The sequence below is a fragment of the Dasypus novemcinctus genome, chromosome 3 (assembly GCF_030445035.2).
Source record: "Dasypus novemcinctus isolate mDasNov1 chromosome 3, mDasNov1.1.hap2, whole genome shotgun sequence".
Lineage (NCBI taxonomy): Eukaryota > Metazoa > Chordata > Mammalia > Cingulata > Dasypodidae > Dasypus > Dasypus novemcinctus.
Window position 1 is genome coordinate 113002619 of NC_080675.1, and position 26083 is coordinate 113028701.

General features: G+C 36.4%; 1 protein-coding gene across 22 annotated transcripts in view; it reads left to right on the plus strand.

The window, feature by feature from the left end:
* MGA (MAX dimerization protein MGA) overlaps positions 1-26083 on the plus strand; it is a 208246-nt gene that overhangs the window by 106056 nt on the left and 76107 nt on the right. The gene's annotated exons all lie outside the window — the stretch shown is intronic.

A 26083-nucleotide genomic window follows, 5' to 3' on the forward strand; every position in this document is an offset into this window, starting at 1 on the left:
CAAGTAATAACTTATAACAAAACTTATCCAAGTGAGGTCCAAAGTGGATTCTCTATAAACTTAATTTATATCTAATATTTAACTTCTTGCCTTAGGGCTATCCTAATCTATAAATTGCCCAATCAAAAAATTAAGGGGAGCACATGTGGCTCAAGCAGTTGAGTGCCTGCTTCCCACATGGGGAGTCCCAGGTTTGGTTCCTTATACCTCCTAAAAACAAAAAAAGAAAGAACAAGTAAAACTAACTCAGAGGAGCCGATATGGCTTGGTGGTTTAGCACTGGCTCCCCACACACTGGGTTCATGCGTCAGCCCTGGGTATCTCAAAAAAAAAAAAAAAAAAAAAGGCATGAGGTATTGGTGCTTCTTCTTTTATTTTAACTTGCTTTACTTTGATTTTTAGAACACAGATTGGATGGAAGTAAATCCCAGCCCAATACTTTCCTATATGCTTCCCTTTCTCACTTAATTTGTATGCCATTAATAGTTATTATTTGAAACCCCATGCTCCTGAGATCCCCTTAACCTTGTCTATGGGCAAGTTAGTGCTTTGCTTTTTTCAGGGTTATTGGTAGGGAAGTACTACCTAAACAATGTACAGGTATTTTTTGGTCAAAGGGTAAAAATGTCTTTAATTTATATTTTTCACCATGGTATTCTCTGTAGATGCAACCAGGGATGTCCTCTAATACTTGATTTTCCAACCCTAGTCTTACTATCTTGATTATCCGACACAATTAAAAAAAAAAATTTTTCAATCAAAAAGCAGTTTAATCTGCCCTTGGATGTTGGAGAATTTATTACTCCTTTGGAGCCAGGATGAGAAAGAGTTTGTTAGCTGAGTGAGTTATTTGTTACAGGCAGCAGCTGTAGCTGTTACATGTGGTTGAGATTTTGTTCTTAGTGGTTTTAATAGTTTGTATTGATTAATGCGTAAGAAGAATCTGTCATTGAAAGGCAAAAAAAATTGAAGTTCATGCTCCAAGAAATAGCATTATCTTCATGTGTGAAAATGGCATTTAGGTCTATGTAAACTTTTTATCTGCAAATGCTTGATTTGGGAACAGATTATGTTAAGGCAGTGGTTGGCCAAATCTGCCATATAATCTGTTTTTGTATGTTTTGTACACATGCAAAAATATGTAACAGAGACCATGTGAGGTTTGCAAAGCCTAAAATATTTACATTTTGCTCCTTTATAGAAAGTTTTCCAATCTCTGCTTTTTAGGCTTTAAAAAAAATGCTTTTCCTTCTTTGTCTCTCATTTTCTACTCAATTCATTGAAATATGATTGCTCCATAATTCCACTTCAGTTGTTTTAGCTAATATCAGTGGATTTTTCATTGGTAAATCCACTGGTTAGTAGTCAGGCATATCTGATCATTTCCACTCCTTTAAATTCTATTTTCTCCCTCTTGGCCTCTACCATATCATTCACTAGTTCTCCAAACTCTTTGAGTTTTTTCCTTTTTTCAGTTACCTTCTCTGGCTCCTTGTAACTTATTCAGCTATTTCTTAAATGATGCTATTCCCCAGTATTATGTTCTTGTAGACTTGTCCATGACTTTCACCTCTGCTCTCACCTAATTATTGATTATTTTGAAAGCTAATAATATCTCTAGCCTAAACGTGTCTGGTTTCTTAATTACAGACCGCTCGGTCAAACTGGCTCCAGGAATTCTACCTATAATGTTTATCATTGTCAACTCAAACTGAAATCTTTCTTCTTAAAACCTTCTCTTTTGTATTATGTCATCCTAGTCTTTGATACTGAAGGACTACATTATTTTCATCTCCTCTGCAAATCTTATTAAATTATTCTCCTGTTAAAGGACATTTGGGTTATTTCTCGCTTTCACTATTTTAATAAAGCTGCTACGAACATTCTTATCTATGACTTTTGGTGGATAAATGAACTCATTTTTCCTTGTTAGATGACTGAGAGTAGATTTGCTAGGTCATAGTTTAGGTGTAAGGAGTTTATTTTTAGTAGATACTGGTAGAGTTTTCCAAAAATGATTGTACCAATTTACATTTCTGTGAACAATGTATTAGCATTTCAGTTACTCTGCGTCTTTGTCAACTTGTGGCGTTGTCTTTTATGTTTTTAGCTATTCTAAATACTTAGTTACTTGCAGTAACAGCTTACCTTTGTCAGCTTGTGGCATTGTCTTTTGTGATTTTAGCTATTCTTAATATGTAGCTATTTGCAGTAACAGCTTATCAGAACATTTAGATTTCCCAGCTGAAATTAGATTACAATAGATTACAAAGATTTCTGTGGTGATGGGCTAAATAGAAAGCCCCAGAAAGAGGGAAAGCAAAAGAACAACTCTGACCAAGAAGGGAGTGGCATTCCTAGTTCTCCTGGTCATCAGGTTAGGTCTGTCTTACAGAGGCAAGTGATCAGATGTTTTAATTTTTATTTACTTAATTTTAGTTGAAGAAGTTATAAGTTCAAAGAAAGGTTATGTGGAAAATAGATTCCCCCCTTACAAACATAGTTTTCCCTATTATTAACAATTTGTGTTAGTGTGCTACTTCATTTAAAATTGAGAGACTATTATAATTGTAGTATCAACTGTAGTCCATAGTTTACATTAGGGTTCACTTTTTTGGTTGTATAATACTACAGTTAAAAATTTTTTTTTTATCATAGTATATATAACCTAAACTTTACTGTTTTAATCACATTCAACTATAAAATTCAGTGCTGTTAATTATTTTGCTATCACTACCAAAACTTTTCTATCACCCTAACAGAAATTCTGTACCAATTAAGTATTTTTATTAAAATTTTTTTAATGTGCCAATTACGTATTAACTCCCCATTCCCTACCCTCACCTGCTCCTGAAAACCTGTATTTTAGTTTCTGACTATGAATTTGCATATTCTAATTATTTTTATCTCTGAGATCATACAATCTCTGTCCTTTTGTATCTGGCTTATTTCACTCCACCTATGTGCAGCTATGCACATTGGTGTGAAAATATCTGTTCAAGTTCCTGCTTTTAATTCTTTGGGGTAAATACCAAGAAGTGGGATTGCTGGTTTCTATGGTAATTCTTTACTTTCTGAGGAAGCACCAAAGTGTCTTCCATAGGGGCTGTACCGGTTTACATTCCCACCAGCTACGAATGAGTCTTCCTGTTTCTCCACATCCTCTTCAACACTTGTGATTTTCTGTTTTTTAAATAGGAGCTATTCTAGTGGATACAGCATGGTATCTCATGTGAGTCTAATTTGCATTTCTCTGATGGCTGATGATGATAAGCATCTTTTTTTGTGTGTGTGATAAGCATCTTTCATGTGTTTTCTGGCTGTTTATCTTCTTTGGAGAAATGACTATTCAAGTCTTGTCCATTTTAAAATTGGTTTGTTGGATTTGTTGAGTTGTAGGATTTCTTTTTATGTTCTGGATATTAAATCATTATTGGATTTCCAAATATTTTTATCAATATTGGTTTCCAAATGTTTTTTCCAATTCTCTTGGTTGTTGTTGTTTTTTTTTAAATTATAAAACCCTTTGGATGCAGAAAATATTTTAATTTTGATGAAGTTCCATTTATCTATTTTTTTCTTTCGTTGCTTGTGCTTTTGGTGTAAAGTCTAAGAAACCATTGCCTAACACAGGGTTCTGAAGATGCAGCCCTGTGTTTTTTCATCTAGGAGTTTTATATTTTATAGTTTTGGTTCTTATATTTAGGTCTTTGATCCATTTTGAGGTAACTTTTGTGTACGGTATGAGGTATGCATATAGCTATTTGGCTTTCCCAGCACCATTTGTTGAAGAGATTGTTCTTTCCTGATTGAGTGGATTTGGCATCCTTGGCAAAGATCAGTTTTATCCATAGATGTGAGGGTTTATTTCAGAACTCTCAATTTGATTCTGTTGGTCTATATGTCCTGTGCATGCTGGTTTTTTTTGGATTACTAATTTATTAAACATTCCACCTCTGCTTTTCTTTGGAGGGAAAACATTTTTTAAAAAGAGCATATCAAGACTCATACTAATACTCTGCTCACTGAAAAATAATACCACTAGACATAAAAAGTTGGATATATTCTATATAATGTGGGCAAAAACTCAATGTTTATGTCTGAACTATAAACCAGTTATTTTCATTTTTAATATAAAGTTTGAGGAAAAGTTTTTCCTTTTCAGTGTTCAAGATTAAATAGAAATTGTTTTCCATACCTAGGATTATAATGGTAATGTGAAGTATATGTTTAATTTTGTTGACTAAAAGAACATACTGTTTTGATTGCTGTAGCTTTGTTAATAAGGTTTTGTGTGTGTGTTTGAGGTACCGGGGCTGGGGATTGAACCTGGGACCTTGTGTGTAGGAAGCTGGCACTCAACCACTGAGCTACACTGGCTCCTCTGAGTTGGCTTTTTCATTTGTTTGTTATTTGTTTTGTTTTTAGCAGGTAATGGGCATAAGCCAGGACCTTGTATGTGGGAAGAAGTCGTTCAACCACAGGAGCTACATCTGCTCCCCATGTAATACATTTTAAAATTGGGAAATGTGAATCCTTCAATTTTATTCTTTTTCAAGAAGATTTTGACTATTTGGGGCCCCCTTATACCATATACATTTTTTTTTTCTTAAAAATTTTTAAAAATATCAATGTCATATGTTAGTCAACACAAGACAAGAAGTACAACAATAGTAAATCTGCTATCAGCAGTTACACTCCCCCCTTATTTTTGTTCACTTCTCAGTATTGTGTGGCATTTGGGATGATGTCCATTCTTGACTACTTGAGAAAGGGATGCAGATATTATAGAACAGGAGTGAAATTGTTTTGCTTGGAGTTGAAGATACTCCTTCCTTTTCGTCTGGAGCTGCCATCATCATCGTTTTATTAGTTGTCCAGGGTATGAAGAACTGGAAAGTAGGTGTTGGCCACATATCTACTGAGTTTCAGGGCTCCACTGGCATAAGAACAATCTGAAGGCTTTAAGTCTCTGAGAAATATACTTACTAGGTAAATTGAAAATGGTAAGTTCAATTAAAAGGAATAGAACAATCATGATTTAGGGGATTTATAAATGAGTATAACTATGTTATATTGGGGCAATAGCTTTTCATATATTCCCAGATAGAGCCCACTGAAGGGATGTTAATTTCATGTGGCAGTGTGACTTGCCTATGGTGTCTGGATGCCCCTAGGGCCCTCAGGAGCCCTTTTGTTTGTTTGGGCTTTATTTATTGTGGAATTTTGTGGAGTGTGGCTGAGACCTGCGCAAGCATAAATTCTGAAATGACCTCCCAACTAATTTTGAAATCTCTTAGCCGTAAAACTCTATTTTATATTTCCCCTTTTTGATCAAGGTCTTTCTCCAAATGAATCATTGGTTAACAATTGGTAATAAGTCCTCTGTACCAGGGAGACTTATCCCTGGGAGTAATGTCTCATGTTGGGGGTTGTTGGGGAAAGTAGTGAGTTTATTATATAGTCCGGAGCTTCTGACTACCTTATTTGAGAAAATAGTAGGACTTTCCCAGGAGGGAAGTTTAATATTTTGTTAACTACTGTGTAGGCCTCTGTCTATTCAGAAAACATAACTATGGCAGCAAGGCTACATTTATGTCTCCTCCACATTGTGTGGGGTAGGGGTTCAGTGCCCCGGCAATCTGGAAAATCAGTGTAAAATTTTTTGGCTCTCTTTTCAGACCAGAGAAGAAGTCTGGACTTTTTCTCTTAGGGGGTGTTTACAGTATCTTATTGTAAAATTTGGGTAAAGTATTTAGTTATATGTGTTCGTATATAATACTATGCATACATTTTATTCATTTCTGAGTTTCTGAACTTTCTGTGTCATCTGTTGACTTCATGTGTCATTTGCGGCTTCCACAAAAGTGCCAAAAAATTCCACTTCAATTCTTATGCTGACTGGTGACATATAGAAACCATGATGATGATGGGGAAGTGGATTTGGCTCAACCGATAGAGCATCTACCTACCATATGGGAGGTCCAGGGTTCAAACCCAGGGCCTCCTGACCTGTGCAGTAAACTGGCCCATAAGCACTGCTGATGCACGCAAAGGAGTGCCCTGCCATGCAGGGGTGTCCCCTGCATAAGGGAGCGCCATGCGCAAGGAGTACATCCCGCAGGGAGAGCCACCTTGCACCAAAAAAAAAAACGCAGCCTGCCCAGGAGTGGCACTGCACACATAGAGAGCTGACACAACAAAAAGAGACACAGATTCCTGGTGCCGCTGACAAGAATGCAAGCAGACACAGAAGAACACACAGTGGATGGACACAGAGCAGACAGTGGAGGGGGTGGGGGAAAGAGGAGAGAAATAAATAAAAAATAAATCTTTAAAAAAAAAATGATGGCGAAGTTGTGATGTGGAAGGGATAACTATATGTAGCTATATAATGTTCAAGCTGTTTAAAAGACCTTGTCTGTCTAGATACCTAACTGTGTAACACAGTGTAATTTACAGGGGAATTTGTTTGTTTTGGTGCCATACATTTTTCTAAGAAAATACACAACATTCCCCCAACCTCCCCATTGTTGACAGTTAACACTGGTGTGGTACCTGTGTTACATTTGATGTAAGGATGTTAAAATGTTACTGTTAACTATGTTCCATATTTTGCTTTAGGTGCATTGTCCCTCATACATCTTCCTGTCATTAATACCCTGTACTAGTGACATACTTTTGTTTTAGATCCTGAAAGAACTTCTCTTATTTTTATATTATTAATCCCAATCCTTGCCTGCCACAGGGTTCACTGTGGTATACAAGCTCATGTTTTATCCGCTAGTTTTCCTTATTATAACACATGTGACCCAAAACCTCCCCCGTGCTCACACACATACTTCAGCGCTGCCATTTTACATTATAAATATCTCACTACCACCACCTTTTTTCCCCCAAGCCACTACAATCAACCTAAGTATAAATTCTGTGCAGATTAAGCATCAGCTTCCCCATTCTCTAACCCTTTCTATCTTATGGTAACTTATCTTCTAGATTCTACCTCTGTGAGTTTGCTTATTATAATTATTTCATATTAGTGAGAACATACAATATTTGTCCTTCTGTGCCTGGCTTATCTCACTCAACATAAGGTCCTCAAGGCCCATTCATACTGTCGCATGCATCAGCATCAGTATTTCATTCCTTCTTATAGGTTAATGATATTGATTGTGTGTATATAGCACATTTTATTTATCCATTCATCTGTTGATGGGCATTTAGGTTGCTTCCTTCTTATAGCAATTGTGAGTAGTGCTGCTATGAACATTGGTGTGCATATATCTGTGTCCTTGCTTTTCAGTTCTTCTGGATATGTACCTAGTAACAGGATTGCTGACTCAAATGGCAATTCTATATTTAGCTACCTGAGGAACGATCAAGTCTTTTACGGCTGCTGCACCATTCTTCATTCCCACCAGCAATGAACAAGTGTGCCTATTTCTCTACATCCTCTCTAACACTTGTAGTGTTCTGATTTTTTTAAAGGTGATTAGTCTCGTAGGTGTGAAATGAGATCTTATTGTGGTTTTGATTTGTGTTTCCCTAATAACTAGTGATATTGAACATCTTCTTGTGTGCTTTTTAGCCGTTTGTATTTCTTCTTTGGAAAAATGTTTATTCCCATCCTTTACCAATATTTTAATTGGGTTCTTTGTCTTTTTATTGTTGAATTATAGAATCTTTTTGTATATGGTGGATGTTAGACCCTTGTCAGATATATGATTTTCAAATATTTTCTCCCATTAAATAGGCTTCCTTTCATTTTCTTGATAGACTGTCCTTTGAAGAACAAAAGTTTTTAATTTTGAGAAGGTCCCATTTACCTTATTTTTCTTTGGTTGCTCTTACTTGAGGTATAATGTTTATAAAACTCTTGTCTACCCCAAAAATCTAGAAGATTGCTCCCCTTCATTTCCTTCTAGGAGTTTTATGGTCCTGACTCTTATATGAAAGTCTGTGGACCCTTTCGAGTTGATGTTTGTGGGTGTAAGATAAGGGTTCCCTTGTTCCTTTGGGTATGGATATCAATTTTTCACAGCACCATTTGTTGAAGAGACTCTTTGGTCCCAGTTGAGTGGACATGGCAGCCTTGTAAATATCAATTGATGTAGATGTGTGGGTTTATTTCTGAATTCTCAGTTTGATTCCATGGGTCAACGTTATCTGTGTTCCAGTAACTCGCTGTTTAGACAACTGTAGCTTTGTAATAAACTTAAAAGTCAGGTAGTGTGAGTTATCCAACTTTTTGTTTTTCTTTTTCAAGATGTTTTTGGTGTTTTGGGGCCTCTTACCTTTTCACATAAATTTGATAATTGTCTTTTGCATTTGTGCAAAATAGGCTGATGGTATTTTTATTGTGATTGCATTGAGTCTGTAAATCAATTTGGGTAGAATTGACATCTTCACAGTATTTAGTCTTCCAGTCCTTGAGCATGAAATGTTCTTCCGTTTATTTAGATCTGCTTTGATTTTTTTAAGCAGTGTTGTGTAATTTTCTGTTTTGATATCCTCAGTTAAATTAATTCCTAGATATTTGATCCTTTTTGTTGCTATTGGAAAGGGAATTTTTTCTTGATTTCCTCCTCAGCTTCTTCACTACTTGTATACAGAAACACTCATAATTTTTGCATGTAGATTTTATATTCTGCCACTTCCCTGAGCTTGTTTATTAGCTCCAGTAGCTTTGTTGTTGATTTTTTGTGACTCTCTGTAGGATTCTGTCATCTGAAAGTAGTGGAAGTTTTTCTTTTTAATTTTTTTAAAGCAGCATCATTCATACATGAACGTACATAAATAATAAGGAAGATATGGCAAAAGTTGTGAACTTAAAATAATCATGTGTAACATAATACAGGGCTCCCATATATCACCATACCAATACCTTGCTTTATTGTGAAACATCTGTCAAAATTATGAAAAGAGCATTTTCAAAGTATTACTACTTCACTACAGTTCATATCTTACATTTGGTGTATTTTTCTGTCGGCCCACACTGTTTTTATTGTTGTTGTTTACCTACAATTTAGATAAACTATGCAATTTATCTAAAGTGTACAGTCGTTAGTATTTCATATAATTACAAAGTTGTGCAGTCATCACTTCAATAAATACTAGAGCATTTTCATTACTCTTAAAACAAAAAACCACTATCATACCCATGTTAGTTCTTAATAATTACAAATCCTATGATATGCTTTTACCATTTCTATTCATTTCCAAACATTTGTAAATAACTTTTTAGCAATTCTACCCAGATTAAACCTCAGCATTTCATTAAAAAACATTTTAGTAGAGGAATAGTACAGGAAAATAGTCTGTTTTTGTGGGTGTGTTTTAAAATTTGTTAAAACACTAAATACATATACAGAATTGAAGCTTGGTTTATGCTCTGTGAATCCTAATTATTAATAATTTTAAATATAAACAACTAGAATTTGTGTAAATGCCAATTAAAGTAATCCCTATTTAAAACAAAAACTAAAGCTCAGCTTTCCATTCTCTGAAGAGCAACATTCTATTCTTTGGTGACTTATATTCTATTAATAGCTACTAACTCCATGTGTTTGCTCATTATATTTAATTCATAATACTGAAATCATACAGTATTTGTCTTTTTGTGGCTGGCTTGCTTCATTCAACATAGTGTCTTCCAAGTTCATCCATGTTGGCATATGCTTCATGACTTCATTTCTTCTTAGAACTGAATAATATTCCATCATGTGTATATATCACACTTTGTTTATCCATTCATTAGTTGATGGATACATGAGTTTTTCATCTTTTGGCGATGGTGAGTAACACTGCTATGGACATAGGTGTGCAGATGTCTGTTTGTGTACCTGCTCTCAGATCTTTTGGGTATATACTTAGTAGTGGTATTGCCATTTCACATGTCAGATGTATATCTCATTTCCTTAGGAACCGCTAAACAGGTTTCCACAGTGCCTGTACCATTTTACATTCACCGTCAGTGAAAAAGCGTTATCTCTTCACATACCTCTCCAACACTTGTAGTTTTCTATCTTTTCAATAGTGGCCATTACAGTAGGTGTGAAATGATATCTCACTAGCTTTGATTTACATTACCCTAATAGCCAGTGACGCTGAACATTTTGAAGTGTTTTTTGCCACTTGTATTTCTTCTATAGAAAATTGTCTTTTCAGGTCTTTTGCTCATTTTTGAAGAACAAGTTTTAGTGATAAATATTAATAAAGCATCCATCCATCCAAAGCATACTATCAGTGGTATTTGGTATAATCACATAGTTGTGCATTCATTACTTTATTAAATTTTAGAGTATTTTCATTATTCTAATAATAATAAACAAAAAACAAGCAAAATTCATCATCTCTCAATCTCTCTATTCTCCTGCTGTACATAGCTGTTAATCTTTCCTTCTCTCTAGTATATTTGTATATTTTTAAAAAATAGTCTTATAAAAGCAATATCACCCATATTTGTATTTTACATGAAGTTTCACTATGTAATACAGTCCCATGTTATATATTTTAAAGCTTTCCTTCTAATAATATACATGACCTTAGACTTACCTTTCAACCACTGTCATACCCATATAATAACTCTGCTAGTTACAAACACTTTGATGTACTTTCACTATTTCTATTCATTTCCAAAGTATTACAAACAATCTTTTTACCAGTTCTGCACAGATTAACCCTCAGGTTTCCATTTTCTACCCTCATTCTATTTTCTGATGACCTGTAGTCTAGTTATTAACTCCATGAGTTTACACAATATATTTAGTTCATAGTAGTGTAATCATCAGTATTTGTCCTTTTGTGTCTGGCTTGCTTCACTCAACAATGCCCTCCAGGTTCATTCATGTTGTCATATGATTCACAACTTCATTTTTTCTTACTGCTGCATAATATTCTATCGTATGTGTACACCACAATTTGTTCATCCATTTTTGTTGATGGACACCTGGGTTGTTTCCAGTTTTTGGCAATTGTGAATAATATTGCTATGAATATCGGTGATGTTGAACATTTTTTTGTTTGTTTTTTGCCATATGTATTTTTTCTTTAGAGAAATGTCTTTTCAGGTCTGGATTATTTTTCATTTGAGTCATTTGTCTTTTTATTGTTGTGTTGTAGGATCTCTTTATGTATGATGCATATTAGACCCTTGTTGGATGTGTGATTTCCAAATATTTTCTCCCACTGACTAGTCTACCTTTTTACCCTCTTCACAGAGTCCTTCGAGGTGTGAAAGGTTTAATTTTGAGGAGCTCCCGTTTAATCTATTACTTTCTTTAATTTTATTTTTATTAAAAAAATTTTTTTATAGACACTGTGACCAGGGATTGAACTGGGACCTCGTATCGGTAAGCCGTTGTTCAACCACTGAGCTACACCATCTCTTGTTTTTTTCTGTTCTTGCTCGTGCTTTGGGTGTAAGGTTTAAAAGATCCCCACCAACTATAAGTTCTTGTTTACCTACATTATCTTCTAGGAATTTTATGGTCCTGGCTTTTATGTTTAGGTCTTTGATTCATTTTGAGTTGATTCTTGTATAGGGAGTGAGATAGGGGTCCTCTTGCATTCATTTGGTTATGGCTATCCAGTTTGTTGAAGAGACTTGTTGAAGAGATTTTTCTGTCTAGGAAACATGAACTTTGGTAGGCTTATCGAAAATCGGTTGACCATAGAGATGTGGTTCTGTTCCTTTGATCAAAGTGTCTATCTTTTTTGCCAATACCATGCTGTTTTGACCACTGTACTTTTTTTTTTTCTTATCCCCCCTTTGTGGCTCTTTGCATGTGGTCTGCTTTCTGTGTCCATTTGCTGTGTGTTCTTCTGTGTCTGTATTTATTTTATTTCCCCTCCCCCCTTGCGGCTTGCTTGCTGCCTGCTCTCTGGGACCGTTTGCTGCGCGCTCTTCTGTGTTTTTGCTTGTCTTACTTTTTTGTTGCGTCACTTTGCTGAGTTGGCTCTCTGCAGCGCCCGCAGGCTGGGTAGTGTTCTGCAGTGCCTGCCTTCACAAAAATGCCTGGGATATGAACCCAGGGCCTCGCATATGGTAGACGGAGCCCAACTGTGATTGAGCCACAACCACTTCCCTGACCACTATACCTTTAACATATATTTCAAGGTCAGGAAGCGTGAATCCTCTGACTTTGCTTTCCTTTTTTCAGGATGTTTTAGGCTATTTGGGACCCCTTTCCCTTCCAAATAAATTTGGTAATTTTGTTTTTCTGTAAAGTAGGCTTTTGGAATTTTGATTGGGATTATGTTGAATCTCTAATCAGTTTGGGTAGGATTGACATCTTCACAGTGTTTGGTCATCCAGTCCATAAACACTGAATATCCTTCCATTTGTTAAGGACTTCTTTGATTTCTTTTTGCAGAGTTTTGTAGACATCCCTTATGTTCCTGGTTGAAGTAATTCCTAGGTATTTGAGTCTTTCGTTGCTATTGTAAAGGGAATTTCTTGGTTTCCTCCTCCACGTGTTCACTACTAGTGTATAGTAGCACTGCTGACTTTTGTGTGTTGACCTAGTATCTTACCATTTTGTTGAACTCATTAACTGTAGTAACTTCATTGTTTATTTTTCATAAGTATCTAAATACAGGATTATGTCATTGGTGAATATTGAGAATTTTACTTCCTCTTTTCCAACTTGAATGCCCTTTTTTTTTTTAATCCCTCCCTTTGTGTTTTTTTGCATGCTGTCTACTCTCTCTATCCATTTGCTGTGCGTTCTTCTGTGTCTGTATTTATTTTATTTCCCCTCTCCGCTTGTGGTTTGCTTACTGTCTGCTCTCTGTGTCCATTTGCTGTGTGCTTTTCTGTGTTTTGCTTGTCTCCCTCTTTTGTTGTGTCTCCTTGCTGAGTCAGCTCTCCGTAGCGTGCCTGCAGACTGGGTGGCAGTCCGCAGTGTGTGGGTGAGCCTGCCTTCACAAGGAGGCCCTGGGTTCGCATATGGTAGACGGGAGCCCAACTGATTGAGCCACAGTTGCTTCCTTCAACTTAGATGCCTTTTATATCTTTTTCTTGTCTGACTTGGTCTAGCTAGAACTTCTAGCACAATGCTGAATAATGAATAACAGTGGTGATAGTGGGCATCCTTGACTTGTTCTTGATCATAGAAGGAAAGAGTTTAACCTTTCCCCATTGAGTATGATGTTGGCTGTGGGATATTCATATGTGCCCTTTATTATGTTGAGTAACTTTCCTTTTATACCTTCTTTAAAAAAAGATTTATTTATTAATTTCTCCCCACATCCTTGTTGATTTTCACTTGCTCTGTCTGTTCGTCTTGTTTCTTTAGAGGCACTGGGAGCCAAACCTGGGACCTCTGATGTGGGAGGGAGGTGCCTAATTTCTTGAGCCACCACTGCTCACTGTTTTTTTTGTGTCTCTCATTATGTTTTTCCTCCCTGTATCTCTTGTTGCATCAGCTTGTTGCATCAGCTTGCTGTCTTTGTTAGGAGGTACTGGGATCCGAACCAGCAACTTCCCATGAGGGTAGGTGGGAGCCCAGTTGCCTGAGCCACATCTACTTCCCTCTATACCTATCTTTACCAAAAGAAGATGCTAGATTTTGTCAGATGCCTTTTCTGCATTACTTGAGATGATCATGTGGATTTTTTTTCTCTTGATTTGTTAATGTGGTATATTACATTTGTTGATTTTCTAATATTGAAGCACCTTGCATACCAGATATAAAACCCACTTGATCGTGATTTATTATTCTTCTAATATGCTGTTGGATTGTATTGCAAGTATTTTGTTGAGAATTTTTGCATTTATGTTCATTTGGTCTTTAATTTTCTTCTTGTAGTATCTTTATCTGACTGGTATTAGAGTGTTGTTGTCTTTATAAAATGTGTTGGTTAATTTTCTCTCCTTTCAATTTTTTGGAAGAGTTGAGGCAGGATTGATTTTAATTCTTCTCAAAATGTTTATTAAAATTCACCTGTGAAGCCTTCTGGTACTGAACATTTCTTTCTTGGAAGATTTTTGATGACTGATGCATTCTCTTGTGATTAGTTTGTTGAGTTCCTTTATTTCTTGTAGAGTCATTGTAGAGTGTGCATTTTTAGGAATTTGTCTATTTCGTCTAGGTGGTTTGATTTGTTGGGATATTGTTTCCTATAATATCCTCTTAACCTTTTTATTTCTTTTGGTTCAGTTGCAATGTCCCCTCTTTCATTCCTGATTTTATTTACTTGATTCTTCCTTTTTTAAATTAAAAAAATTTTTTTTTGTTAGTATAGGTAAGAATTTGTAGCTTTTATTGATCATCTCAAAGAATCAGCTTTTGCTATTGTTGGTTTTCTCTATTTTGTTTTTTCTTCTCTAGTTCATTTATTTCTGCTCTAATCTTTCTTTCTCTTTGCTTTTGGTTTGGTTGGCTGTTACTTTTCTGGTTTCTCCAGGGCTTCAGTTAAGTCTTTGATTTTAACTTTGTTTGTTTGTTTGGTATAGGCATTTAGGGCTGTAAATTTCCCTCTCACCACTACTTTCCCTGTTATCACATAAGTTGTGTTCTCATTTTCATTCATTTTGAGATAACTAATTTCTCTTGTAATTTGAGTGTGTTGTTTTAGTCTCCATTTGTTTTGGAGTTTTCCCCTTTCCTGCCTATTATTGATTTCCAGCATCATTCCATTATTATTAGATAAGGTGCTTTTTATAATTTCGGTCTTAATTTGAGGGCTGTTTTGTGGCCCACCATGTGGTCTGTCTTGGAGAAAGATCCATGAGCACTTGAGAAGAATCTATACTATGCTATTTGCTTGAAATATCTTTTCCAACCTTTCACTTTAAGTTTATTTGCATCTTTGGGCAGAAGTTGAGTCTCCTGCAGACAGCATATGTATGGGCCATGGGCCATGTTTTCTTATCTATTCTGTCACCCTGTGTCTTTTGGGGAATTTAATCCATTAATATTCAGTGTTATTCCTCTACTTCAATCATTTTATCCTTTGGCTTTCATATCTCATATATTACTTTTGTCTTGTCTTTTTTACCCTTTTGGTTACCCTTTCTGATAATCTTCACTTGTACACTCTCCTTCAAGACACTATCTTTTGTCTTGTCATTTTTGGCTGCAGAACTCCCTTTAGTGTTTCCTGCAGAACTGGGTTCTTGTTTACAAACTCTCTTAATTTTGGTTTTTCTCTGAATATTTTAAACTCACCATCATATTTGAAGGCCAGTTTTGACGGATAAAGAATTCTTGGTTGGCACTTTTTCTCTTTCAGTACCACAATTATATCATACCACTGCCTTCTTGCCACCCTAGTTTCTAAAGAGAAATCAACAGTAAGTCTTACTGGCCATCATTTGTATGTGATGTTTCACTTCTCCCTTGCTGCTTTCAGAATTTTCTCCTTATCTTTTGTACTTGACTTTCTGAATATTATGTGTCTTGAGGTTGGTCTGTTTGGATTTATTCCATTTGGAGTACTTGGTGCTTCCTGGACACATATATTCATGTTTTTCATGAGAGTTGATAACCTTTCAGCCATTATTTCCTCAAATAGTATTTCTGCCCCTTTTCCCTTCCCTTCTCCTTTTGGAATTCCTATGACATGTATGTTGGTATGCTTCATGCTATCGTTCACCTCTCTGAGCCCCTGCTTAATTTTTTCCATTCATTCCTCTGTGCTTTTTTCAGTTGCAGCTCTTCTGTCCTCTGCATGGCTGATGCTTTCTTCCATGATTTTAGATATGTTGTGTGCCTCTGTTTTCAGTTGCACTTATTGTGTCTTTTATTCCCAAAAGTTATTTTTCTATGCAAGGTTTCAAATTGTTCTTTGTGCTTCCCTAGTGTCTTTTGTTTCTTCAGCTATGTTGCTCTTCAACTCCATGATTTGATTTAGGAGATTTGTATGAACATCATTGGTTAGTTGTTTCTACTCCTGTGTCTTTTGTTCCTTTGCCTGAGTCATAGCTTCCTTTTTCTCAGTATGACATGTAATTTTTTTGCTGATTTCTAGGTATCTGACTGTGATTCTGGTTGTATTCTCTTGCCTTGGGACTTACTGTTTAGTAGCCCTGTGCTTCCACTGTTCTTTGATTCTTGGTTCAGCTTTTTCTAGATATTTAGGATTGCCCCTGTTTAACTGCTCAAACCAGGACTACGGACCTAGTAAAGCACTGCAGGTCAGTTTCCTAGGGCATTGGAGAATGGGGCAGTGAAGGCATCAGATTGCTTCTTTTATTTTCCCTTCTTTGCATGCACTTTCCTTGTCTGCCAGCAGATGGCGCTCTTCAGCAAACTTCTCAGCTGAGGTGTAGAAGCTGGGCAGAATTGCATTCACTGTAACTGTGCCTGGGCGGGTGGTGTAGAAGCAGTGTCCTCAGAGTGTTCCAGGCCTCTCGGATTTTCTTAGAAGTTTCTCTAATCCCTTGGCTGGCTGCACCCTACCTCCCTCTGCATCCTCAGTAACTAGCTCACGGCAGTAGGGGAGGGTGTTTGAGAGGGCAAATTATCTTTTGTTCCTTGCAGGCGCTCAGGGCAAAGGATGTCATGACCTCACCCAGCTTGGAAATATGGGACTCCTTCAATGTAGCAGACCAAGTTTGCTGCCAAAATCTGACTTTGTTGTAGACTGTGTCCCTCCTTCTTCCCTTTTTTAGGGAATAGGAACCTTGCAGACTTGTTAGTTTGAAACCACCTGCCTGGGGCCTGAGGTCCTAGTGCTTTTTGCTCTGAAGGTTGGGTGGTTGGATGTCAGCAGCTGGTGCTTCAGCTTTACTCATAGGATTTTTCTAGTTAGCTGAGACTCCTTTCCTTCACCCTCTCTCCTCTAGGTGGTTTCTTGCCTTCCGCTAGTGTGCTCAGACCTAGAACAGTTTTCCAGGGAGTTCCTGCCTGTTCTCTAGCTTTTTTTCTAGGAAAGAAGTGAGCCCTCTGCCTCTCTAATTCTCCTTCTTCTGTTAAGTCAAATATTGAGAGTTTTACTTCTACCTTTTCAGTTTGGATACCTTTTCTTTTTCTTCCCCAAGAACTTTTGACACGATGTTGAATAAGTGTGGTGACAGTGGGTATCCTTGTCTTGTTCTGAATCTCAGAGGGAAAGCTTTCAGTTTTTTACCATTGAATATGATGTTAGCTATGGGTTTGTCATACATGCCCTTTATCAAATTGAGGAAGTTTCCTTCTATTCCATCTTTTGAAGTGTTTTTTAAAAAAGGATGCAGGGTTTTGTCAAATGATTTTTTTTTGCATCAGTGGAGATGACCAAGTGATTTTACTATTTTGGTTTTTTAATGTGATTTATTACATTAATTGATTTTCTTTTGTAGAACCACCCTTGCATGCCTGGGATAATCCCCACTTGATTGTGGTGTATAATTCATTTATGGTGGTGTTGGATTCTGTTTGCCTGTTTTTTATTGAGTTGTTTTTTTTTTTTGTATTAAATTGAGTGATTGGTCTGTAATTTTCCTGTAGCATCTTTATCTGGCTTTGGTGTTATCGTGATGTTGGACTTCAAAGAATGAGTTAAGTAATGTTTCCTCTTCCTCAATTTTTTGTAAGAGCTTAAGCAGGATTGGTATTAATTCTTAATCAAATGCTTGGCAGAATTCACTTGTGCTTTTATCAGGTCCTTGGCTCTTTGTTGGGAGATTGATTCAGTCTCTTGTGATTGGTCTGTTGAAGTCTTTTTTATTCTAGGGTCACTGTAGGTTCTAGGGTTGGTGTTAGTTGTTCATGTGTTTCTAGGGATTTATTTTATCTAAGTTGTCTAATATGTTGGCATATAGTATTTCATAGTATCTTCTTGTGATTTTATTTTTGTGGGGTCTGGTGATTTCTCTGATTTTATTTATTTGCATCTTCTCTCTTCCTTTGGTAGTCTAACTAAAGGTTTGTCAGTGTGATTCTTCTCAAAGAATCAGCTTTTGGTGTTTTAATCTTACTGGATTTTTAATTTATTTTCAATTGGATTCCTGCTTTTTTGGTTCCATTTGCATGGTATATCCTTTTCCAGCCTTTCACTTTCAGCCTACTTGTGTCCTTGGCTCTCAGGTGAGTCTTTTGTAGACAGCATATAAGTGTCATATTTTAAAAATTCATTTTGCCAATCTTTGTCTCATATTTGGGGAGTTTACTCCATTAACATTCAGCTTTATTATTCTAAAGGTATTAATATAATTGTTTTATCCTTAGTCTTGAATGTTTCATACCTTGTTTTTGTCTTTTTTTTACTCTTTAATCTTTACTAATCTTTGTTTCTACTCTCTCCTCCATGCTTCTTTCACCTGTCTTTTCTTTTATCCTGCAGTACTCCCTTGTGTATGTTTTGTAAGGTGGGCCTCTTGTTTACAAATTCTCTGTTTCTGTTTATCTGTGACTGTTTTAATCTTTCACTCATTCTCGAACAGTTTTGCTGGGTACAGAATTTGGTTGGCAATCATTTTCTTTTAGTACCTTGTATATGTCATACCACTACCTTCTGACCTCCATAGTTTTTGATGAGAAATCAGCACTTAATCTTTTTTTCCCATCATTTCCATCAAAGAAATATTGTGAATATTTAAAAAATTTTATAGAATGCTACATAAGCCACATAAAAACAGATTTTATTTCAAATAGATACCATTCTCTGGCACCCAAAACAACAGATCTTACATAAAGACACTATTAGGGATGATAAATTGGAGCATTAAATTACAACAGAAAGACATAAGGAACTAGAAGATATATACTCTAATTTAGGAGGAAAGCGAGGTGATTATGTCTTTTAAATAACAAATAATAAATTAAAACTACAAGAATCTTAAGAAAATTTTTTTATAGCTTAAGAAAATTTTTTTATAGAATTCACCAGTATAACAGCATTTAATCTTATTGAGTTTCCCTTGTATGTGATAAATGGCCTTTCTCTTTGCTCCTTTCAGAATTTTTTTTTTTTAAGGCTTTCATTATTTATTTGCTTTCAGAGAGCTGGTGTTAAACACAACTGACACAAAACGAGCTCTGTGACGGTTTTTTTTGGTCACTTCAATCATTATTAATGTTCTTTCATTATTTCAATAATAATAAATAAAAACCAGAGAAACAAAATTCTTCACCTCTTAATCTCTGCTTCCCATGCTGTACTTAGCTGCTATTTCTGGCTATTCTTGTATATTTATTTATTTATTAATTAAGCAGTTTTATCTAGATAATAGTCACTGTATGCTCTATCCAAAGTGTATCATCAGTGACTTTTAGTATAATCATAATGTTGTGCATTCATCACCAGAAAAAAATTTAAAACAATTTCATTACTCTAAAAAGAAAAACTTTCCACTCCTAAGCATTTCTTCCCCAGCCCTTCAGGACCGCTAATCTAATTTCATCTTTTTTTTTTTTTTTTTAAAGATTTATTTATTTATTTAATTCCCCCCCTCCCCTGGTTGTCTGTTCTTGGTGTCTATTTGCTGCGTCTTGTTGCTTTGTCCGCTTCTGTTGTCGTCAGCGGCACGGGAAGTGTGGGCGGCGCCATTCCTGGGCAGGCTGCTCTTTCTTTTCACGCTGGGCGGCTTTCCTCACGGGCGCACTCCTTGCGCGTGGGGCTCCCCCACGCGGGGGACACCCTTGCGTGGCATGGCACTCCTTGCGCGCATCAGCACTACGCATGGCCAGCTCCACACGGGTCAAGGAGGCCCGGGGTTTGAACCGCGGACCTCCCATATGGTAGACGGACGCCCTAACCACTGGGCCAAAGTCCGTTTCCCTCTAATTTCATCTTTATAAACTGATTTATATTTACATTTTTAATAAATGGGATCATACAACATGTAGTTTTTTTAAAAAAGATTTATTTATTTTTATTTATTTCCCCTTCCCCCTACCCCTCCCCCCCCACTGTTGTCTGCTCTCTTGCGTTCATTCGCTGTGCATTCTTCTGTGTCTACCTGCATTCTCGGTGGCACCAGAAATCTGTGTCTCTTTTTGTTGCATCATCTTGCTGTATCAGCTCTCCGTGTGTGTTTCACCACTCCTGGGCACACTGTACTTTTTTTTGTGTGGGGTGACTCTCCTTATGGGGCACACTCCTTGTGTGTGGGCCAGCTCACCACACAGGCAAGGAGGCCTTGGGTTCGAACCCTGGACCTCCTATATGGTAGGCAGACTCTCTTATCAGTTGAGCCACAGCTGCTTCCCAATATGTAGTTCTTTGTGTCTAGTTTCTTTTGCTTAGTATGATTTTTTTTTTTGTCTGATATTAACGTTTTGTAGTATTAACATACATATGTTACACTTGAAAGAAAAACGAAGGACATTATGCTGAGTGAAGCAAGCCAGATACAAAAGGGCAGCTGTGTGATTGTACTACTATGAGCTAAATGTATTGTGTAAGCTCATGGAGTTAATAACTTGAATATGGGTCACCAGAAAATAGAATGAGTTTAGAGAATGGAAAACTGAGGGTTAACTTGTGCAGAATTTGTAAAAGGGATGTGTGTGACTCTTTGGAAATGAATAGAAAAATGTGAAAGCCCAACATAATGTTTGTAATAAGCAGTACTATTATGTGAGTATGAACATGGTTTAAAGAGTAAGTCTAAAGTCATGTGTATTACTAAAAGGAAAGCTAAACAATTCAATATGGAGCTGTTTAGCATAGTTAAATTGCATGTGAAATATGAATATGGGTAAAATTGCATGTAGAAGACCATTTGTCTTTGAAGGATTCAATCTTTTGCACTTGACAATCTGATTAGTATATGTCTTGGAATATTTCTAAGTTATTCTCTTTGGAGTACACTCTCCTTCCTGGATGTATGTATATCTATGTCCTTCATAAGTGTTGGGAAGTTTTTGGCCATTATATCCTCAAATACTCCTTTTGCCTTTTTACCCTTCTTTTCTCCCTCTGGAACATCCATAATGCATCTGTTTGTGTGCTTTATAGTATTATTCAATTCTTTGGGAACTTGCTTAATTGTTTCCATTTTTCTCTTCAATTTTGAACATCCTGTCTTCTAATTCACTCATTCTTTCCTCTGCCTTTTCAGTCCTATTGTGATTCTGGTGTATTTTAAAAAACATATTACACTTTATTCTAAAAGAGGTTTTAGATTACAGAAAAGTTAACATCAAATGCATGAGGGATTCCCATGTACCCCTCTCCCTCTTCCACATCATCTCCTATTTTTTTCAAATGTAGCAGTATAGTTTATTATGATGTATTTGTGAAAGCCACTCATTTAAAAAATGACTCTCTAGTGTATTTTTTATTTCTTTTTATGCCTTTTATTGCCATAAGAGCCATTATTTATATATGTTTTCCATTTCTTTGTGCTCACCCAGTATCTTCTTAATAACCTTTGTCTTTTTCTTCATCTCCTTGAATTTAGGGGATTTGTATAGACAATTTAGATTAGTTCCAAATTCTGCCTCTCCTTTAACTTACTAATTCTTCTTGAATGGGCCTTATAGTCTAGTTTCTTAGTGTAGCTTTTAGGTTTTTGCTTGTTTTAGGTACCTGCTTATCATGAGCATACTCTGATGGTCAGTTTCTCTCTCTTGTCTAGGGTTTTATTATTGTTTGGTTTTGTGATAAAAGCTCTTTCTTGACACATGTTTCAGCTTATTCCAATTTTTTAGACTTGCCCGTCTTTAACTGCTGAAAATCTGGTGAGGAACCCATGAAGAGGATGCATACCAGTTCCAAAGAGCCAGTTCTCTGCAGCAGTCTCTCTTAATCTTCCTATTTAGCTCCTTCCTTGATAATGTGTCCAAGCACTGTCGTCTGGCATTCCCCTATATCAGCCTTCATCTCATGAGACCGTCCTCACAGTTGTTTCCTCCTATGCTGGTTATAGGCTGCCTGTGTTGCTCTTCCTGCTACTTTCCCAGTGCCCTGCAAGGCTACCCATTCCACTCCCTGTCTATTCCTCTTTGATTGGCGGGGCTGCTGCGTGGGCCATCATGTGGGCTCCTGTGTTCGCCGCCATGCTTCTCCTGTGCCCTTTCCCTGCAATATGCGGGGCCACTCACCTGCGTTGCCCATACTGCTCTCCTGCATTCCTCTGCTACTAGTGGGACCATCTACGCCACATCCCTTGCAACCTGCAAGGATCAGCAAGTATGCCTGTCGTCTTGCCATTTCTGGAGTATAAGTGCACTCTGCTGCTCTCTGCTCCGCTGTCTTGGCTCTCCTTCCATATAAATTTGATGATTGGCTTTTCCATTTGTTTAAAAGTAGGATGTTGGAATGTTGATTAGGATTGTGTTGATTTTGTAAATTGCTTTGGGGAGAGTTGGCATCTTAACAATATTTAGTATTCCCGTCCATGGACGTGAAATGTCCTTTCACTTATTTAGGTCTTTTTTGATATCTTTTAGCAGTATTTTGTAGTTTTCTATGCATAAGTCTTTCATATATTTGGTTGAAGTTATGTGTAGATACTTTGTTATTTTATTTGCTGTTATAATTGGAATTTTCTCCTGATTTCGTCTTGAGAGTGTTCATTACTATTGTATAGAAACATTTGATATTTGGGTGTTGCTCTTATACCCCATGTTGTTGAATTTATTTATTAGCCCTCCTAGCTTTTTTGTGGATTTTTCAGAATCTTCTATATAGGATCATATCTGCAAATCCAATTTGGATGCCTTTTATTTCATTTTCTAAGTGTTTTTATCAAAAAGGGTTGCTGGATTTTGTTTAATGTTTTTTTAAGTGTCAAATAAGATAATCGTGTTCTTTCCCCCTTTAGTCTCTTAATGTGTAATACATTGATTTTCTTATATTGAACCGCTATTGCATATCAAGGATAAATCCCACTCGATCATGGTGTATAATTCTTTGTATTTATTTGTTATTTTTTTTGAGGGACCAGGAGCTGGTGGGACATCCTGCTGGTGTGCAACAACTGAGTCACTGTGGCTTCCCTGAGTTGGTTTTTTGGTTTGTTAATACTTGTTTTTATTTTTCGGGAGGCACTGGGAACCTCAGCCATTTTAGACACATCAGCTCCTTGTATAATTCTTTTAATGTGCTGTTGGATTCACTTTGCCATTATTATTTTTTAGGCTCTGTATCTCTATACGTAAGAGACAGTGGTTTTTAATTTTCTTTTTGTGTGCTAACTTTATCTAGCTTTTGGTATTAGATTATTGGCATCATAGAATGAGTTGAGTGTTTTTTCCCTCCTTTTCAATTCTTTGGGAAATTTGAGCAGGATTGGTGTTAATTCTTCTTGGATTGTTTGATCAAATTCACCATTGAAGCTGTCTTGTCTGGGGCTTTTCTTTGTTGGGAGGTTTTTGATGAATGATTCAACATCTTTGCTAGTTCCATTAAGATCTATTTCTTCTTCAGCCAGTGTAGGTAGTTTGTAGTTTGTATGTTTCTAGGTATTGGTCCATTTCATCTAGGTTACCTAAATTGTTGGTGTACAGTTATTTGTAGTATTCTCTTTTTTTTTCTTCTTTTTCTCCCTCTCCCCCACCCTGCTGTTTTTGCTGTCTGTGTCCATTCATTGTATGGTCTTCTGTATTTTTTTGTCTTCTCTTCTTGTATTCTCTTTTAGTATTCACTGGGATTTGATCCTGGGAACCTCTGATGTGGAGAGAGGTTCCCTGTCAATTGTGCCACCTCAGTTCCTGGTCTCTGCTGTGCTTCACCTTGACTCTCTCCTTCGTCTCTCATTTGTTGTGTCATTATCTTGCTGCATGACTTACTTGTGTGGGCACTGGCTCACCATGTGGGCACTTGGCTTGCCGTGCGAGCACTCATATGGGCACTCAGCTCCCCGTATGGGCACTGTGGGTGCTCGGCTTGTTGCGCAGGCACTCAACTTGCCCCAAACACGCTTTCTTTTATTCTTTTTCACCAGGAGGCCGCAGAGATCGAACCCAGGTCCTCCCATATGGTAGGCAGAGATCCTATCACTTGAGCCACATCCGCTTTCTTGTAGTAGCCTCTTATAAGCCTTTTTTGTGTGATCAGTAGTAATGTCCTCTCTTGCATTTGTGATTTTAGTTATTAGCATTCTTTTTTTTTTTTTTCTTTGCCATTCTTGCTAGAAATTTGTTTTTTTTAATTGGTCTTTCCAAGGAACCAAATTTTGGTTTTGATGATACTTTTTAAAAAAAAATTGTTTCATTTATCTCTGCTCTTTTCTTTACTATTTCCTTCCTTCTCACTTTTCTTTTAGTTTGTTCTTTCTTTACTAGGTCCCTCAATTATAAAGTTAGGACTCTGATTTGAGATTCTACTTTTTTAAGGTAGGCATTTAGAGCAGTATATTTCACTCTCAGCTCTGCCTTAGCTCCATCTCATAAGTTTTGTTTTATTGTGCTTTTGTTTTCATTTGCCTCCGGATATCCCCTTATTTCCTTTGCAATTCTTTGATCCGTTGGTTGTTTGAGTGCAGTTTTTAATTTGTACATATTTTTGAATTTTCAAGTCCCTCATTTGTTGCTGACTTCTAGTTTCGTTCCATTGTGTTCAGAGAAGATACACTGTATGATTTCAGTGTTTTTTAATTGCTTGAGAATTGTTTTGTTATCTAACTTAAACTCTATTTTGTGGAATGATGTGTATGCACTAGAGTAAAATATGTATTCTGTTGTTGTGGGATGAAGTGTTCTACATATGTTTGATAATGCCTGATAATGCCATTCTTTGTTCCATTTTGATATTTGGCATTTGTATATCTTATTCTTTTTTCAGTTTTTCTGTTAATGCTTACTTTCATAGTTCCAGATTTTTTTTTTTTTTTTTGCATTACATCATTTTGAATCCCTTCTTCTTTATATATTTGTCACATATTTTCAGTTTGGTTACCTTGGGGATTATATGTAGCACTCTAAGCAGGGGTTCTTAACCTTTTTTATTCCATGGACTCCTTTACTAATTTCACACTATATTGTGTATTATTTAATAAATAAATTACACCTGTACCAACACATCCCCAGAAGAATAATGTCTTTTTGAATTTAAATTCAAGCTCATGGACCCTTTGTTAAGAACCCCTGCTCTAAACTATAACAATTACCTTTGATTTGATTCCGAGTTAACTTCAGTATCACACATGCACTCTTCCTATACCCCACAGTCCCCCCACCTTTTTCTTTTTTAATGTGTTACAAATTATGTTTATATTTTGTCCAAAACCATAGATTTGTCATTGCTTTTTATGCACTTGCATTTTGGAAGTTAAAGGAAATAAGAAAGTGGATTTACATACCAAAAAAATAGATAAAATAGTAATGGCATCTGTAATTATCCATATGGTCACCTTCCTGGCAGTTTTTATTTCTATAGGCCACTTTGAGATATCCCCATCCTCATTCTTTGATGGCTCCTTAGAACATTACCTTAGACATCTTTAAAAAAAAAATTTTATTTGTATATCATTCATACGTAAACATGTATACAATAAGTGTATTGTGAAAGTTGTGAGCTTATAAAACAAACATGTATAACTTCATACAGGATCCTATACACCTCAGCACCAACATCTTTACATTTGTTGTGAAACATTTCTTACAAATTGTGAAAGAATATTATAAAAATATTACTACTAGGGAAGCAGATGTGGCTTAAGTGATTGGGCTTCTGCCTACTATATGGGAAGACCACGGTTTGATCCCTGGGACCTCCTGGTTAAAAAAAAAAAAAGCATGCCTGCACAGTGAGCTGACCCATGTGAGTGAGTGCCCATGCAAGTGCCCATGCAAGTGAGTCATGCAGCAAGATGATGATGCAACAAAAGAGAGACAAAGGGGAAAGTCAAGGTAAAGCACAGCAGAGACCAACTGAGGTGGCCCAAGTGACAGGGAACTTCTCTCCGCATCGGAGGTCCCCAGGATTGAATCCCGGTGAATCCTAGAGGAGAAAAACAAGAAGAGAAGACAAAAAGAGAAATAGATACAGAAGGATACACAGCAAATGAACACAGCAAAAAAAAAAAAAAAAAAAAAAATACTACTAACTATAGTGCATATCTTATACGTGGTGTGGTTTTCCCCCAACCTACCTTATTATTACTATTTCTTGATATATTTTTATTACAGAAGTTGTGAACTTAACAAAACAATCATGTACATGTGTAGAATTACCATATAACATCCCTTCATCAACATACTGCTGT